General features: G+C 45.2%; 1 long non-coding RNA gene across 1 annotated transcript in view; it reads right to left on the minus strand.

The window, feature by feature from the left end:
- The window catches only part of LOC146772344 (uncharacterized), a 45,469-nt gene that overhangs the window by 24,355 nt on the left and 5,908 nt on the right, over positions 1 to 15,206 (minus strand). Inside the window, exon 2 of the long non-coding RNA XR_014971902.1 lies at positions 875 to 1,008. This is a non-coding gene — a long non-coding RNA (uncharacterized LOC146772344). The remainder of the gene's footprint in view (positions 1 to 874; positions 1,009 to 15,206) is intronic.

Here is a 15,206-nt window from a genome sequence, read left to right on the forward strand (position 1 = left end):
ATCTTTCAGGTGAGGCCAGAGGTACGGTAGAAGGAACAGTTACTGAAACTGTTGGAGTAGGCCCTGTGGAAACACCCCCGGATATGAGTGGAGTCATAGGACTCCCCGGGAGCTGATTTTGTAGGCTGTTTCAAACCTAGCTGCAGTCAACTCCTTCTGCATCTTGCCTAACATTTTACACAAATCGTCTAAAGTGGCCATCTTGGCGACACTGCTCTGGAGGAACAAATTTCATGGGCAGATTATTCTGTCAAATCTGGTTCCTCAGGAGCAGTACCTCCAAGAAGCCCACCCTCAGGCAGCCTTGACTCTGCGCTCAGAAAACACCGGAGTTTCAAGATGGCCAGATTGGGGGGGGGGGGGGGGGGGGAAGGGAATTAGGGAGGGTACTGCAGGGAGGGAGATCTGGAACGTAAGTAAGATGGTAATTGAGTGAGATTCTTCAGTCTCTGGTTCAAATCACAAACACTATATTTAAATATATATATATGATGTTTCAAACAACCATTACCTGTAAAGAAAAAGGATCAAGCATATAGTTGGTGTAGAATATTCTACTCAGAATGATTGGTTGTGCAAATCTTGTTTTCTGGGATTATTATGAAGGTCCTTTAGTTGCACATATAGTACACTAAGATTCTTTTGAATATTCAAGATTTAAATGATTCTAACATGCATTCTCTATTGTCCGACTTCTTTAAATTCTCAATATATGAGTTCCAATGTTCACAGAATAAGTGCTCCGTAATGTTTCAAGGTTATTTATGTTCTGCCCTTGATCATAAAAGCTCTTCTAAAATGTAGTCTTTGAAGTTTAAACACGAAGCTGAAATGAAATGCTGCCTTAAATGAAAGGAAAATGAAGTTCCCTTACCTGAAGATGGCAGCCTTCGCAAAAGTATCGGGAAGAGCTTACCGACAAAAGAAACAAGCTTCGTCAGAGATGCGAGCAGGGAACCGCCTGGAAGGATGCTGGAATAATCTGCAGGGTGTGTCTGGAAGCAGTCGCTGTAAATAGCGAAGGGAGGCAGGGACGGCGGCCGTCGAGGGAAACAATAGTGCAGAAGGCAAAGGTCTTTAAACAAATAGAGCGTGTTCACCAACAATTAAAGATACGTTTTCTGCAAGGTGCTGTTTCAAGGTGCTGTTGTTTTACAGGAAATAAAGGCAAATATGTATACAAAAAATGAACACATGGGCAAATAATATAATAATATCACAATCTGGTCCATAGTTTGTAATTAAGCTCAAATAGTACAGCAGAACTATAGTGTGTGAGGGCTGTTATACATGAATAATAATGTTCCTGCATAATGTTCCTGAATCTTGGTGAATCATAGAACAAATAGAAGCAGGAGACACCCTCATTATGCCATAAATAGAGTGTCAAGACTAGAGGATCATGACAAAAGGAGATCCTCTTTTGGTTGTAAGTGAATCGGCAAACACCTTGATAGGCGAAACAGCACTGTGAACTAGTATTGTCGCGACCATGGGGGGGGCTATTGGAATGATACGGCAAGGTTCTCGTTTGATCTTTTGGAGAACTTTCAGTATGCGAGGAAACGGAGGGAAAGCGTAAGCAAACGCTCCCTCCCATGAGAAGTGGAAGGCATTTCCCAAGCAGCCTGGTTGAGGGAACCTGCTGGCAAAGGATCTGCATTTCTTGTTGAGAGATGTAGCTAACAGATCTAGGGTTGGAAACCCCCAGCAATGAAAAAACTTTTGTAACTGTTCGTTGTTTAGCTCTCACTCATAACACTGCTTTGTGTCTATGTTTAGTGAGTCTGCCACATAGTTTTGGACTCCAGGCACATGCTGAACCTGGATGGATATCTCATTGGCAATCAGCCATTCCCAAATTTGTTGAGCCAGGATTGAGAGGGTTTGAGATCTTGTCCTTCCCTACTTTAACAGATAAATCATGGAGGTGGTGTTGTACATACGGATCAGAATCGATGATTTCCTGATTTTGAGCAGAAATGCGTGAAGACCCAAAAAGACCACTTTGAGTTCTAGGTACTTTATGTGATACTGAGCATCCTGAAAAGACCATTTCCCGTGGACCTGCAATCCTTGCAGATGAGCACCCCATCCGTCCATGGAAGCATCAGACGTCATGACCATCTTTGGTTTTTTCATGAGGAAAGAGAGACCCTGTGAAATGTTCTCTTTGACCGTCCACCAAGACATTGTTGAGACAATCTTCGGGTTGATTGAAATTACATCCTCGAATGAGCCTTGAGATTGCCTCCATTGAGCGTCGAGCTCCTCGGGGAGAGGTCACATCCTTTAGCGACAATTTGTAATCAGCGGGATACAAGATGACATCATCCCCAGCACTGATTTGTACGTTCGTACTGAAGTGAACCTTTTTGCGGACAGACCTCTCACTGTCCTTTGCAGCCGGAGGATTCTTTCTTTTGTGGGAAAAGCTTTTGAGAGTGTAGTGTCCAGAGTTGCTCCTAGAAACACTATTGACCTGGAGGGAACCAGGGAGGACTTTCCCCAGTTTATCCTGAGCCCCAGGGAGTGAAAGAGTTGGACACAAGAGTCCGTCGATCACCTGGAGGCTTGAAGCGATGAGGCCTTGACCAACCAGTCGTCCATATAAGGGAATACCTGATGACCGGTTCGCCGTAGGAAAGCCGCTACTGGAGCCAGGCACTTGGTGAAGACTCTTGGGGCAGACTTCAGACCGAAAGGAAGTACTCGAAATTGGTAATGGCACCCTGTCACCTCGAATCTCAGAAATTGATGATGTTTTGGATGAATAGGAACATGAAAATAAGCGTCTAGCAGATCCAGGGAAGACATATAGTCTCCTGCATCCATTAGAAGCAGAATTTCCTGGAGTGATAACATCCTGAAAGGTTGGGATTTGATGAACTTGTTCAGTGATCTTAAGTCCATTATCTGCCTCCATTTTACCGTCTTTGTTTTTATCAAAAAGAAGTGGTAATAGAACCCCTGATTGTGTTGATCGGGCAGTACCTCCTCAATTGCCTGCTTGGATAGGAGCATTTGGACCTCTTTTATGAGAACCCGGAGGTAGCGATGAGACGTCCTACGTGGCGGCATGTTGGGAGGACGTTGAACAAATTCTAAGGTGTGACCGTGGAGAAATACGCCTAACACCCACTTGTCTGAAGATATAAGCTTCCATTGATCGAAGAATTTGGAGTAATCGGAGCCGAATTGAAGTGGGACTGCGGTAGCAGGGGCCTGTGGAATCTCATTGTTTCCTGTTAGAGTCTTTAGCTCTACCTCCTGAAGGTTGGCGGCGACGTGCTGCTGGTCTAGGATAGGTTGATGTAGAAGTTTGCCGAAAGGGCTGAGAGGAGTACTGAGAGTGAAAACCTTGTTGATGATAGGGTTGGAAACGCTGTTGAAGCTGGGGGCGAGAGAGATATTGACCCCAGCCTCTGCCTCGGAAAGAAGAAAATCTCTTTTGCTGAAGATTTCCCAAGGATTTGGCTGTGTCTGTATCCTTTTTTATCGATTGCCAAGCTTCGTCCACATGCTTTCCAAAAAGCAATTCGCCATCAAATGACATATGCAGAATTTTTGCTTGAACTTCTGGATGAAAAGCAGTGGCCTTCAGCCACCTTTGCTGTCTCAAAACCACAGCTCCTGACATCTTCCGGAAGGCTGTTGATGAAATGTCCATGGCCACGTCGATCATTTCCGAGGAAGTCTTTTCTCCTTTCAACAGCGCCTCCCGTGTTTCCTTTTTCTTATCTTCTACCAGGAATTCCAAGAAAGCAGAAATGTCGGACCACATCTGGCAGTCATACCTCCCCAGGGTAGCTAAAGCGTTGGAGGCTCTGATGGCCATGGCTGACAAAGCAGAGAACCTTTTGCCAATATTGTCTGAACGAGTCCCTCCTTGTCAGGGGGAGCTGAGCAAGGAGAGGAAGGGTTTTTTGACCTCCTATGAGCTGCCTGCATAATGACCAAATCAGGCCTGGGATGTCCGATTAGGCACGTGGGAGAATCTTTGGGTGCCTTGTATTTTTTATCCAGCTTCGGCACTACAGCAGGGATAGAAGCTGCTGTTTTCATCAATTTAAAGTCTTCTTGTCACAAGTAATCCACAATAGGGATGTAACGAGAAGAGTGTTGTGTAGTAGGTTTAAAGTCATAAAGAAAACATTCGGTCTGTTTAACCGGCATGGGAAGATCAAAGCACCTGGAGGCGTGTTCTAGCAGATCATGGAATCCGACGATATCTGCGGGTGGAGAGTCAGATTAGGGTGGAGTAGGCGAAGGTGGAGTGGGAATCGCATAATCATCCCACTCATCCTGCATATCCTGGTACAAACTCAATTCCCCTTCTCCAACTGCTGGTCATCGTCATCTTGACTTTACGCCGGAACCTGAGCAGGAGTTGAAATAACGCTGCTCTTTTGCAGAGGAGGTAGCACCCACGGTGCTGGAGTGGTGGCTTCCTGTGCAGGAGGCGGAGGAGGAGCAGAACTTGCTTCTGGAAATCTTTCATAATAATCATTGAGCATTAGTCGGAGGTCAGATACTAATGAAATCAGAACATTAATGAAGGGTTCCTAAGTTTGCTCTTCCTGCTCTTCATATGGATAGTGTTCCTCGAAAGCGTCCATACGATGAGAAACGGGACGTTCCCTATCAGAGAAGGAGTAACTTCCTTCCATATAAGTGGCTGGATCCTTCACCATCTCTTCATCTTCTGAGTCCTGGCACTTAACCCAGAGTTGCGAAGGGCTGTAGGCAGGACCAAACTGTACTTTATCTTCAGACTCTTGAAAGACTAGAAGGTGGGTAGGGTGCAGAGGAGGAACCTTAGAAAAATCCTGCATCTGGGAAGGCGCCAGTTTTAGAAGCAGACCAATCTTCACCCTCGTCGACGGGGTTGTCGACGGTATCTTCGCCGGGATCGACGACGGGATCGTCGCCTGGATCGACAACGGGATAGTTGATGTAACAACAGTCGAAATGATAGCCGTTGACGGTGAGGTAACCTGCCAAGCCGTCGTTGGTGAAACTCTTGTCGACAGGGATAGACCCTGTGCAGTCGTTGATGGTGAAACTATCACCACGGTCGTAGACGTACTCACTGACGTCATTTTAACCATCGACGTGGTAGATGTTGCTGACGAAGCCATCGACGGAATGCCCACAGAAGCAGAGCCAGAAGTCATAGACAGTGATTTCTTCATCGAAGGGCCCGTCGACAAGTGTTTTTTGTCACCAGAAGAATTCTTGCGAGCAGATAGAGGCGTCAACGGAGGAGCTGATTCTGAACTCTGACATGATGAGGAGGGGCTTGAATTGCTCTTTTTACCTCCTTCTCCTCAACTCTCTTACTTTGGGATCTGGCTCTTTTGGCATCTTTAAGAGATGAAGACAAAGATTATTTTTTTCTCTTCTTAGAGGAAGTATGGGGCTTCTCCTCAGCCTCTGAATCAGAGTCCTTTGCTGCTTTCTTCCTTTGCAGCCAGAGAAGCAGCCTACCCTCACGATCTTTAAGGGTCTTTGAGGAGAAAGTATGACAGTACTTGCATTCTCTGGGCTTATGCTCTGGGTAAAGACAGTAGAGGCATTCTTTATGTGGGTCCTCGGAAAAAAGTCTGGACTTTCCACAAGTCTTACAGGACCTAAACAAACCTTTTTTAGACTCTGACATGATGAACAAAATAGAGTACTCACGCTCCTGACAGGTGCCTCAGATGAGAGAAGACCGCCTAGATAAAACTTTAGCTGGAGTTCAAAAAGGGCAGTAGAAGAAACACTGTGACTGAGCAGAGCTCAGGGAGACTCCCTAGCAGACGACGTGCGGTAAGAAATCTGAGGGTATGGTGGCCCTGCAGGGGAAGGAGATTCTATGGTTTGAGCTCTGATTAGCTGGAGTTTGGATGTTTTACAACAATGGTCATAGGTAACAAAAGTGTATGAGTTTCTATGGGCTTTTCATTGTTAGATTTTCATACTGCTATTTTACTGTTATGGTGGGACTCCCACCATGAAGACGGGGAAGATTCAAGCATGTGAATCTATAAAAGATACAATACTGGAGAACCAGGCTTCTGTTGTTGCTGCTGCACATTTTTATTGCAAGCCTTATTAGGAAAGACTGGATGACACTCCTTCTCAGGAGAGGGTTTACTGTTTGTCTGTGCAAAGGGTTGGACCCCCAAACTATTGCGGCCTAAGGAGGTATATACATCCGCAATAATAATCGGCAACTGTTGTTCCCGATCAGCTTCCGCCACCAGGCGTTGGCGCACTTGCAAGCAAACTGCTTCACCTTTAATAATGGCCAGAATCATATAGGAGACTATAGGGAACATGCCCACTAACTTCATCACCAAATCCAGGGCTGGACCAGCCCTGTGTTCATCCTGTACCTTCTTCAGAACGCTCGGCAGAATGCTCATGGAGGAGGTGTCAAAGCACAGTGTATACAAGGTGCTCATTTTTTGTGCGATCCAAAATTGTAGACCCCCACGATTCTGAGGATGTTTGCCCATCACTGAGTTAATTATGACGGGACTAATCCCAAGTCCTCCGCCCTGACCCGGTGCCAGAGGAGCAGCTCCAGCCAGAGCTGCTTGAAGTGCACGAGACATAAACTGTATGAGTCGTCTATGGAGATGAACTCATTGTATATATAGTAAGGGTGGGTGGAGTGCTCTGCTCCGCCCACGGAGTGTACGTAGTACTGCCTGCTTCGTGCTCCACGAAGTAGGCGTAGCAGGCAGCACTACCCACACGGCGGGGTGAAGCAGAGCTGCCCGCCACCCGCCTCCCGCCCGCCCTCATTTAAAAATAATTTTAACTATTTTAAAGTATGAAAATTCCTTACCTGAGGTCGGCGTCCCAGGGCTCCCTCTTCCTGGTGCAACCGCAACTTCTTCCTCGCAAATGCGCATGCGCAGATGCCCGCGCATGCGCATTTCTCACGAGAAATGCGCATGCACGGGTATCCGTGCATGCGCATTTGCGAGGAAGAAGTTGCAGTTGCACCAGGAAGAGGGAGCTCCGGGACGCCGACCTCAGGTAAGGAATTTTCATACTTTAAAATAGTTAAAATCATTTTAAAATGAGGGCGGGCGGCGCGTAGTAGGGCTACGCGGAGCGCGCGAGTGTGCGTAGATTTGGCCACACTATATGATGCTCCACATAGCCCCACTACGCCCAGGGTTAGTATATAGTACACGTAGCTCCATAATAGTAACATTGAGATAATTGGGATGTGGTGTAAAACCAGCCAAAACAAGCCAAGTTTCAATCAATCAATCAATCAAAGATAGCTTTATTCGATTTCATAGTAAAAACCATAAAAGCACAATACATAAAAACAATCACGCATTAATAAAAATAGACAAATGGGTCCAGTTAAATACATCATAATAATAGAGCAGACTTATTAAACACAGAGTTGGAAAAGACTAAGCCATAGAAGATCTGCATCTGATTGAATATTTTAAAAATTTAGATACAGCATAAATAGTCATTTCATCTTCCAGCATAAGCAGTTTAACATAGGCTGGTCTACACTGCCTTAGACCCCACATTTTTAATAATGGGATTGTCTCTTCCTCCCCCATGCATAAAATTTACAAAACAAAAGACTATGTATTGTTGATTGCACAGAAAGGTCATCGCATGGACATTTAATTAAATATGTCGACCAATTATTTACATCAGGGAATGTTATCAACCTATAATAACAATCGGTTCTCAGACGAGCCAATAACATTCTATCGTAACAAGTTTGATCAGGCGATAAATAAAGCTGTAGACCGGGGCCCTGTAGGAGTAATTGATGTTGTAATACAGATTTTTTACTCCTTTCCTTAGACCACCGTTCATTCTCCAGTAAGGCAAGGCAACAATCCTTAAGTTCCTTTCTCGTAATCAAGGATAATGAAGTAGGATTGTTAAAATATCCTGGAAGTCCTATGTTGGTCAAAAAGACCTTTATGTATGCAAGCCACTGAATATGTTTTGCGCTCTCAAGTTTAATGCAATCAGATAAAACAGCTCTATTTAAAGTGGTAGCTGTTGAGGTCCATATCTTATGCCATAATAATAAAGGACTGATTTTAATCAAGTCAGATATGTATACTATATCTAATTCCTTATGGCAGACATATGTAGAAGTGGACTTGGGAACAGCTAACAAATACCGAAGGAAAATATTTTCCTTTACTTGGATTTCCCGGCAGTCTGCAATGCCCCAAATTCCAGCCCCATATGTAGCTGTTGAAACACATTTGGATTTATAAATATCTAATAAGATACGGACGGGTCTACCTCCCAATTTATTTGCAAACTGTTTCAGTGCACCAATTGAGCGAACAAAAGCCAAATTCCTAGTACTAACTGCTGTTGCCCATGTGCCCCTTTTGTTAAAAAGAATCCCTAAGTAAGAGAAGGTGTGTGTTAATTCTATCTTAGACTGATTTAAAAAAGTATTACAAGGAACTTTATTCATTGATGTGCAGCTCATGGTAAAAGTTTTCCCAACATTAATTTTTAGGCCCCTGGATGTCATAAAAGCTGAAAAACTAGTTATCGCCTTTTGGAGGCCTATTTGGGTTCTAGCCATGATAACCGCGTCATCTGCGTATAATAGAATGGGAACGGCATCGCCATTAATTTGGGGATAATCTACTTCCTGTTTTAATAAAAAATCCGCCACTCCGTTTATGTATAGGTTAAAAAGAAAAGGAGCCAGAATACATCCCTGTCGGACGCCTTTCATAATTGGGAATTTATTTGTACATTCCCCTTTTTTGCCAAAACGGTCCTTTGCTCCTGCTCCTCGATACAACTCTTTTATAAAATTAAGAATATTAAAATCGATATCAAATGCAATTAAAGTAGCCCACAAAACCTCATGGCTTAAACAGTCGAAGGCTGAACTTAAATCGACAAAGGTCATGAAAAGGTTACCCTTTTTAGCTATCATATATTTTGCAGTTATTATAGCTAAATTGAGTCCTTGTTCGACTGTGCCTAAACCTTCCTTAAAGCCATACTGGAATTTGGAAAGAATGTTACTGTCTTTGGCCCACGTTTGTAATCTGTTTAGGATAAGTCTGCCTGCTACTTTCATCAGCGAATCAAGCAGCTTAATAGGCCTATAACATTTGGGGTCGTTACGGTCTCCCTTTTTAAAAATAGGAACAATTATCGCTTCCTGCCAGGTCACAGGAAATCCCTTTTTATTGTAACAATTTAATAGATTTGTCAGGAGCGGGGCCCATAGGGGGATATTTTCCTTAAATAGATCTATAGGGATCCCATCTGGTCCTGGGGCTTTGTTTTTTGAGCTATCAAATAAAGCTAGCTCCACCTCAGATACAGAGAAAGAAATCTCCAGAGGGAAGCCAGCAGCTGAAATGGGCCCACTATTGATCACCAAGTTTTGACAAGTATTTTGTGGACTAGGTAAGTCATCCTTCTTATAAAGTTCAGTAAAATGATCTACCCAGACAGATTGATCAATTGCCAACTCTACCACATCAGATTTTCTGTCCATAAAAAACGGAGCATTAACAGCTTTCCAGAACGCAGTGTTATCTCTCAAAGTAGACGCCTTTACTAAAGCAGCCCAGGCATTTTCCTTAATCTCTAATTTTCGATTGCGTAATGCAGATTTATACGCTAATCTGGCTGCTCTAATGTCTACTTGATTTCTAGGCGTCTTTTTAGAGATTGTTTCAAATTTGCATGTGCTTTACTGCATTCTGAGTTAAACCAGCCCTCTGATTTGGATCCCCCCCCTTCTCTATGCATTCCAGTCAGGTTATTGCATATTTGTATAGCAATCTTATGGAATGCATTAATGACCGCACTTGGGTCTGGGATATCTTCCAAACAAGTCATAATATTACTATATTGATCAGTAATTAGACTATGCAAAAAGTTAGTAGGGTCGACCATATTCCATTTTATTGCATATCCATTTTTTTAGCCAAATGAATGAAATAGCAATACAAATTTTCTACTATGTTTGGAATTGTTCCGTTGCTCATTCCAACGTCAAAAATAGTGCTAAGGGGAAAGTGATCACTCATGGCAATATCCTCAGTATTAAACATGAGGATATTGTAGCAATGGCTGGTAGTGGTTAATATAAAATCTATTGTAGAACGCGACCCATGCCAATTAAAAGTAGGTTGGAAACTAACCTGTGGGTTACATAACTCATTCGCAAATCCCAAGTTCCAGTCATGAATTAAGGCGTTAAGTAAATTGCCCAATGTAGAGTGCTCAAAATGAGTGCAACAGTCTCCTGATAAATTCGATAATCCACACATACCCGTACTGCTATGTGGGCATAAGTGACAATTAAAATCGCCTATCAGTATGATACACGTGTCTATATGCTCCGCATCTGACCCAAAATATAACGAGTTGTTTAGATCCTCCAAAACACGTTTTTGGTCTTCCTTTGGAATGTTATAATAAAAATTTACAAAAATTATTTGTCGTTTCCCTCCAAAAAGGAGAGAAAGGATCTGATAAAAAACATGTCCATCGTTAGTCAGAAGCTTTATGGTCGCATTTACGGTGTTGGAGACATAGGTACAAAGACCACCCGAACATCTGCCCCTCCTGGATTGAACTGCAGACGTAGAGTATGTGCGATACCCTTCAAGATGGATCTCTTTTTGTTCCCAAGACTCCTGCAAACAGATAACATCATATTTATCAATAAAGTCTCGGAAAATAGGATCCATTATCTTATTTGAAAGGCCCGCAATATTCCATGATAACAGGGCCAACTTGCTGCGTTGGGCTTCTCCTAACGGCTCCATAACAAGAAGATTATCAGTACCAATGCCTAATTCTATCTGTGGGGATTTTTCTCCAACCTCCCTTCCTCGACAAATTGGAGATTGTTGACTGGGTAATACATGTTCGGGGTCAGTATTTTTGAATCCTAGAAGTTCTGTACTGAGTGACTCTTCTGCTATGGATCGTGGAGTAATTAACCTTACTTCTGTCTCAGATTCCAGGCTCTCAGATATAACCCCTACATTTACATTTGGTAAATGGTTTTTTCTATTAGTTGACTCACTGGGATCCCCAGCGGAAACACCCTTAACCGCAGCAGTCGGAGAGAGTCAATCGACCGTTTCCAAACAACTAAACCTATTATCAATCGGTATTCCTCTCCAGATGTCAATGGGGGGTACTTCTCTATTTTTTTGCCAACCCCCTTCCCACCTGTCTGCTACTCTTTCTTGAGAATCTACCAGTCCCCAGCTTCGATCAAAGGCTGGTTCGTGGCGGATTCTGGGAGGGTAAAAAAAGGACAGACGCCTGGTTGCAATACCTTCATAGTTGTGCTGATTATCCCATGAGCAAATGTAATCAACCATACCCGGATCATCAAAATTGACCAATATACAGTCCCCACAACGGTTTTTTTGCCTTGCCCTACCCAAGGTACTCTACGCACCATTAAGATTTTGCTCGTCCTGTTGGGGGGCAATGGCCGTCTTAAATTAAGCCAATGCTGTACCTTGTTCTTCAAAGATCCAGTGGGCTCCTCAACCTCCTCCTTCAACTCTGGTACCCCGGTCAGGATCACCAGATAAGGAGTTACTTCCGGAGGCAAGTCGATTGGTAGTTTCTGCGACGAAGACCCCCCAGTGTGATTTCCCTTAAGGTCTGAAGCAATATTTCTAAATATACTAGCCCTCTGCCTAGTATTTTGAGTGGATTTATTGACATTGATAGGTGATTTTGTCTCCAATACGGTCGGATCAATTGTTATTATAGGCTCTTTCAGGGTGGGACATTTATTTGACAGCATGCCCCCAGGTGGATTATTATTAAGGGTTAGCTTCCTATCTCCACCCCTTTGTGCCCCGGACTTACTCAAAGTTTTAGTAAGAGCGGTCAATTCAATTAACTGCTTTTCAATGCATTTCAATCTAGTCTCCAGTGGAGCGAGATGCAATGTAAGTAGTTTACTCATATGATCTAAGAGTTTGTCCTCGGGCTCGGTGGCCATGATGATTAGAGGCGTACTGGGGGAGACGTCTATCCGTTCTATGTCCAAATTAGCATTATTCATGTCTGGCCGAGTACTACTACAAGTAACCTTTGTTTGTTTATGGCCCCCCTCTTGGACACTTAACAAAGGCTCACGGATCACCTTTTCCAGAGGCACTATCAGTTTCTGGCATTTCTTAGGTTTCTTTACGCTTTTTGTTTTTCTTTTCTTAGAATTTTTTAACGATTTTGGTATGGCGCCCTCTCTGGACCCCCTCCGCTGTAAGTCAGTTGAGGCTTCTAATGAAGGATCATGTGAGGAGATCGAAGACCTATCTAATTCTAAGACTGATGTAAATTCAGAAGCTGATACTGACAAGTCCACCGTATTTGGGAGACTATGTCGATCCGCCTGAGTACCAATGGGAGCTAGGTCTTTAATTTGCTTAGCTGGGGTTTTAACCGAAGCAATATGGCCCATAGATGAACGTTTTGCTAGTGCCAACTCCTGGGAAACTCTACGTTCCATGAGTGCGATCCCTTGGTCAATAACAGAGTTAGCTCTAACAATGAAATTGTCCAAAGGGCCAGTTATGCTGGTTGAGTCCGTGGCCGTTTTGCTCCTGGTTCCTCTTGTGGTTGTCATAATTATGATGATTATGATGAGTAGCAAAGCGGCCGATAATTGGACTCATACGATGAAAGGGCAATATTTACGAATACGGAGTTAAAAATGTTAAGGAGGTAGCCCGGTCCGGTCTTAATCGGACCTTAACGGGGCGTAATAATAGTTGGTAATTATAATTAAACACGCCAATGAAAAACAGGGGGAGTGTCCGGGAAGAGGCCTCAGGTGATGTTAGTTTTGCCACTGAAAGGCCTCGCAGTCCCTCACGCCCTAAAACAAGCACTGACAATAGTCCGGTATCAATGGCAGGGACAAAGTCCCAAGCTCTAGCGGCACCCGCGATGCGGGGCCCGCGAGTAGTCTTATGAGCAAGGCAAGAAGCAGGGGGAGTGTCCGGGAAGAGGCCTCAGGTAATGTTAGTTAGTTTTGCCACTGAAAGGCCTCGCAGTCCCTCACGCCCTAAAACAAGCACTGGCAATAGTTCGGTATCAATGGCAGAAACAAAGTCCCAAGCATAAAACTAAATTAAACTGAAATATATAATATAATATAAAAACAATTATATAGCCGTGATAATAGGCATAAAATTACATCCGTGTATACAAATGTAGAACCCACAAAAATTCTCAAAATATAACTCTGTGAGTGCGAATTAACATGAATAGAAAGGAACAGGCTTGCGTCCTCTGCAGATTTTATACACAAGCAAGCAAGTCACAGTCCTAGAGTCAAAACGAGTAGGGATAACAAGCCCCGTATTGGTCACAGTACCTTTGTAGATGAAAACCACAACTAAGAGGGGGGGCCCAGCCCTGCCTCTTCCTGGCGATGACAGGCGCGAGACGGGCCCGCCCTTGGCCCGGGCTTCTCCCGGGCGCTGCCCGCGCGCGTCCCGCACTGCGGTGGCACCCGGCGGCTTTTGAGCTGTTCCGGCCGGCCGAGGTGACGACACCCGCTGCGCCGGGAGCGTGGAATGCTGGGCAATGTGGTTCCGTCTGGGCCGTTCCCCTCACGGCGTCGGTGCAAATGAAGGAACAACCAGGATTCCCCCGCTGGCGGAAGCTTTCCCCTCTCAACGGGTCAAGGTAGGGTTAAGTAACAGGTTTCCAGCGTTTTGGAGCACGTCCCGCGCTGCGGTGGCACCCGGCGGCTTTTGAGCTGTTCCGGCCGGCCAAGGTGACGACACCCGCTGTGCCGGGAGAATGGAACGCTGGGCAATGTGGTTCCGTCTGGGCCGTTCCCCTCACGGCGTCGGTGCAAATGAAGGAACAACCAGGATTCCCCCGCTGGCGGAAGCTTTCCCCTCTCAACGGGTCAAGGTAGGGTTAAGTAACAGGTTTCCAGCGTTTTGGAGCGCGTCCCGCGCTGCGGTGGCACCCGGCAGCTTTTGAGCTGTTCCGGCCGGCCGAGGTGACGACACCCGCTGCGCCGGGAGCGTGGAACGCTGGGCAATGTGGTTCCGTCTGGGCCGTTCCCCTCACGGCGTCGGTGCAAATGAAGGAACAACCGGGATTCTCCCGCTGGCGGAAGCTTTCCCCTCTCAACGGGTCAAGGTAGGGTTAAGTAACAGGTTACCAGCATTTTGGAGCGCGTCCCGCGCTGCGGTGGCACCCGGCGGCTTTTGAGCTGTTCCGGCCGGCCGAGGTGACGACACCCGCTGCGCCGGGAGCGTGGAACGCTGGGCAATGTGGTTCCGTCTGGGCCGTTCCCCTCACGGCGTCGGTGCAAATGAAGGAACAACCAGGTTTCCCCCGCTGGCGGAAGCATTCCCAAGCCAAGTAGCCCCATCGATAGACAAGGGGCCCATTCAAATTAATGAGACAGGGTGAGGAACGGTGCCATTAAACCAAATAGTGTGCTCCCAGGATGTCATCGGAACATCAACCAACGCATAAGGATGACACGCTGCTGGAGGAGCAGCGGCTGTGTAAGCATGAAAAAATTATCATTAGCATCAACTGCGGGAAATGTAACCCAAGAATAAAACACCTCGAAGCGGTATGCAGGATCTGCTTCCACCACAAAAATAAAGGTAGCACCCGCATTGGGGACCCCGTGCTGAGTCAAGTAGGCCATAACCGCTGCCCGGCTATGCGCCGGAATAGCGACTGCTTGTGCCATGAAAAAGCGTAAAGAGTCAATATAGCAGTAGCGCAAATGAGTCTAAAATCAACCTCTTAAACTTCAAGCTTGAATAACCTTCAGAGATAGGTGTACCCTACAAATGGAAGAGCCTAAACCTGCCCAACACGAACGTCTCCGGGAATCATTAAGAGGGTATTGTGGACAAGGGCTTCTTAGGGTTCTCGTGAATAAGTACCAGACCAAACTTTGGGTGCCATGTTGCAGGGATTTTGTGAAAACATAGGACCATGCGTAGGATAATGGCACCTTAGTGCATATCGAGTGAGTCATCCTACCACCTTAGTACCCATGAGCCCAGAACCAACTAGCTATATTGTCTCACTTGCACTACTATTCATTCCCAGAGAAATAAGTGATTAGACACCCCAGAACACAACACTCCCGACTCTCTCAGGAATCGCGGTTGCAAGATACATCCTTTCGCTCACACTCTTGTACT

Source organism: Triturus cristatus, chromosome 12, assembly GCF_964204655.1.
Source record: "Triturus cristatus chromosome 12, aTriCri1.1, whole genome shotgun sequence".
Taxonomy (NCBI): domain Eukaryota; kingdom Metazoa; phylum Chordata; class Amphibia; order Caudata; family Salamandridae; genus Triturus; species Triturus cristatus.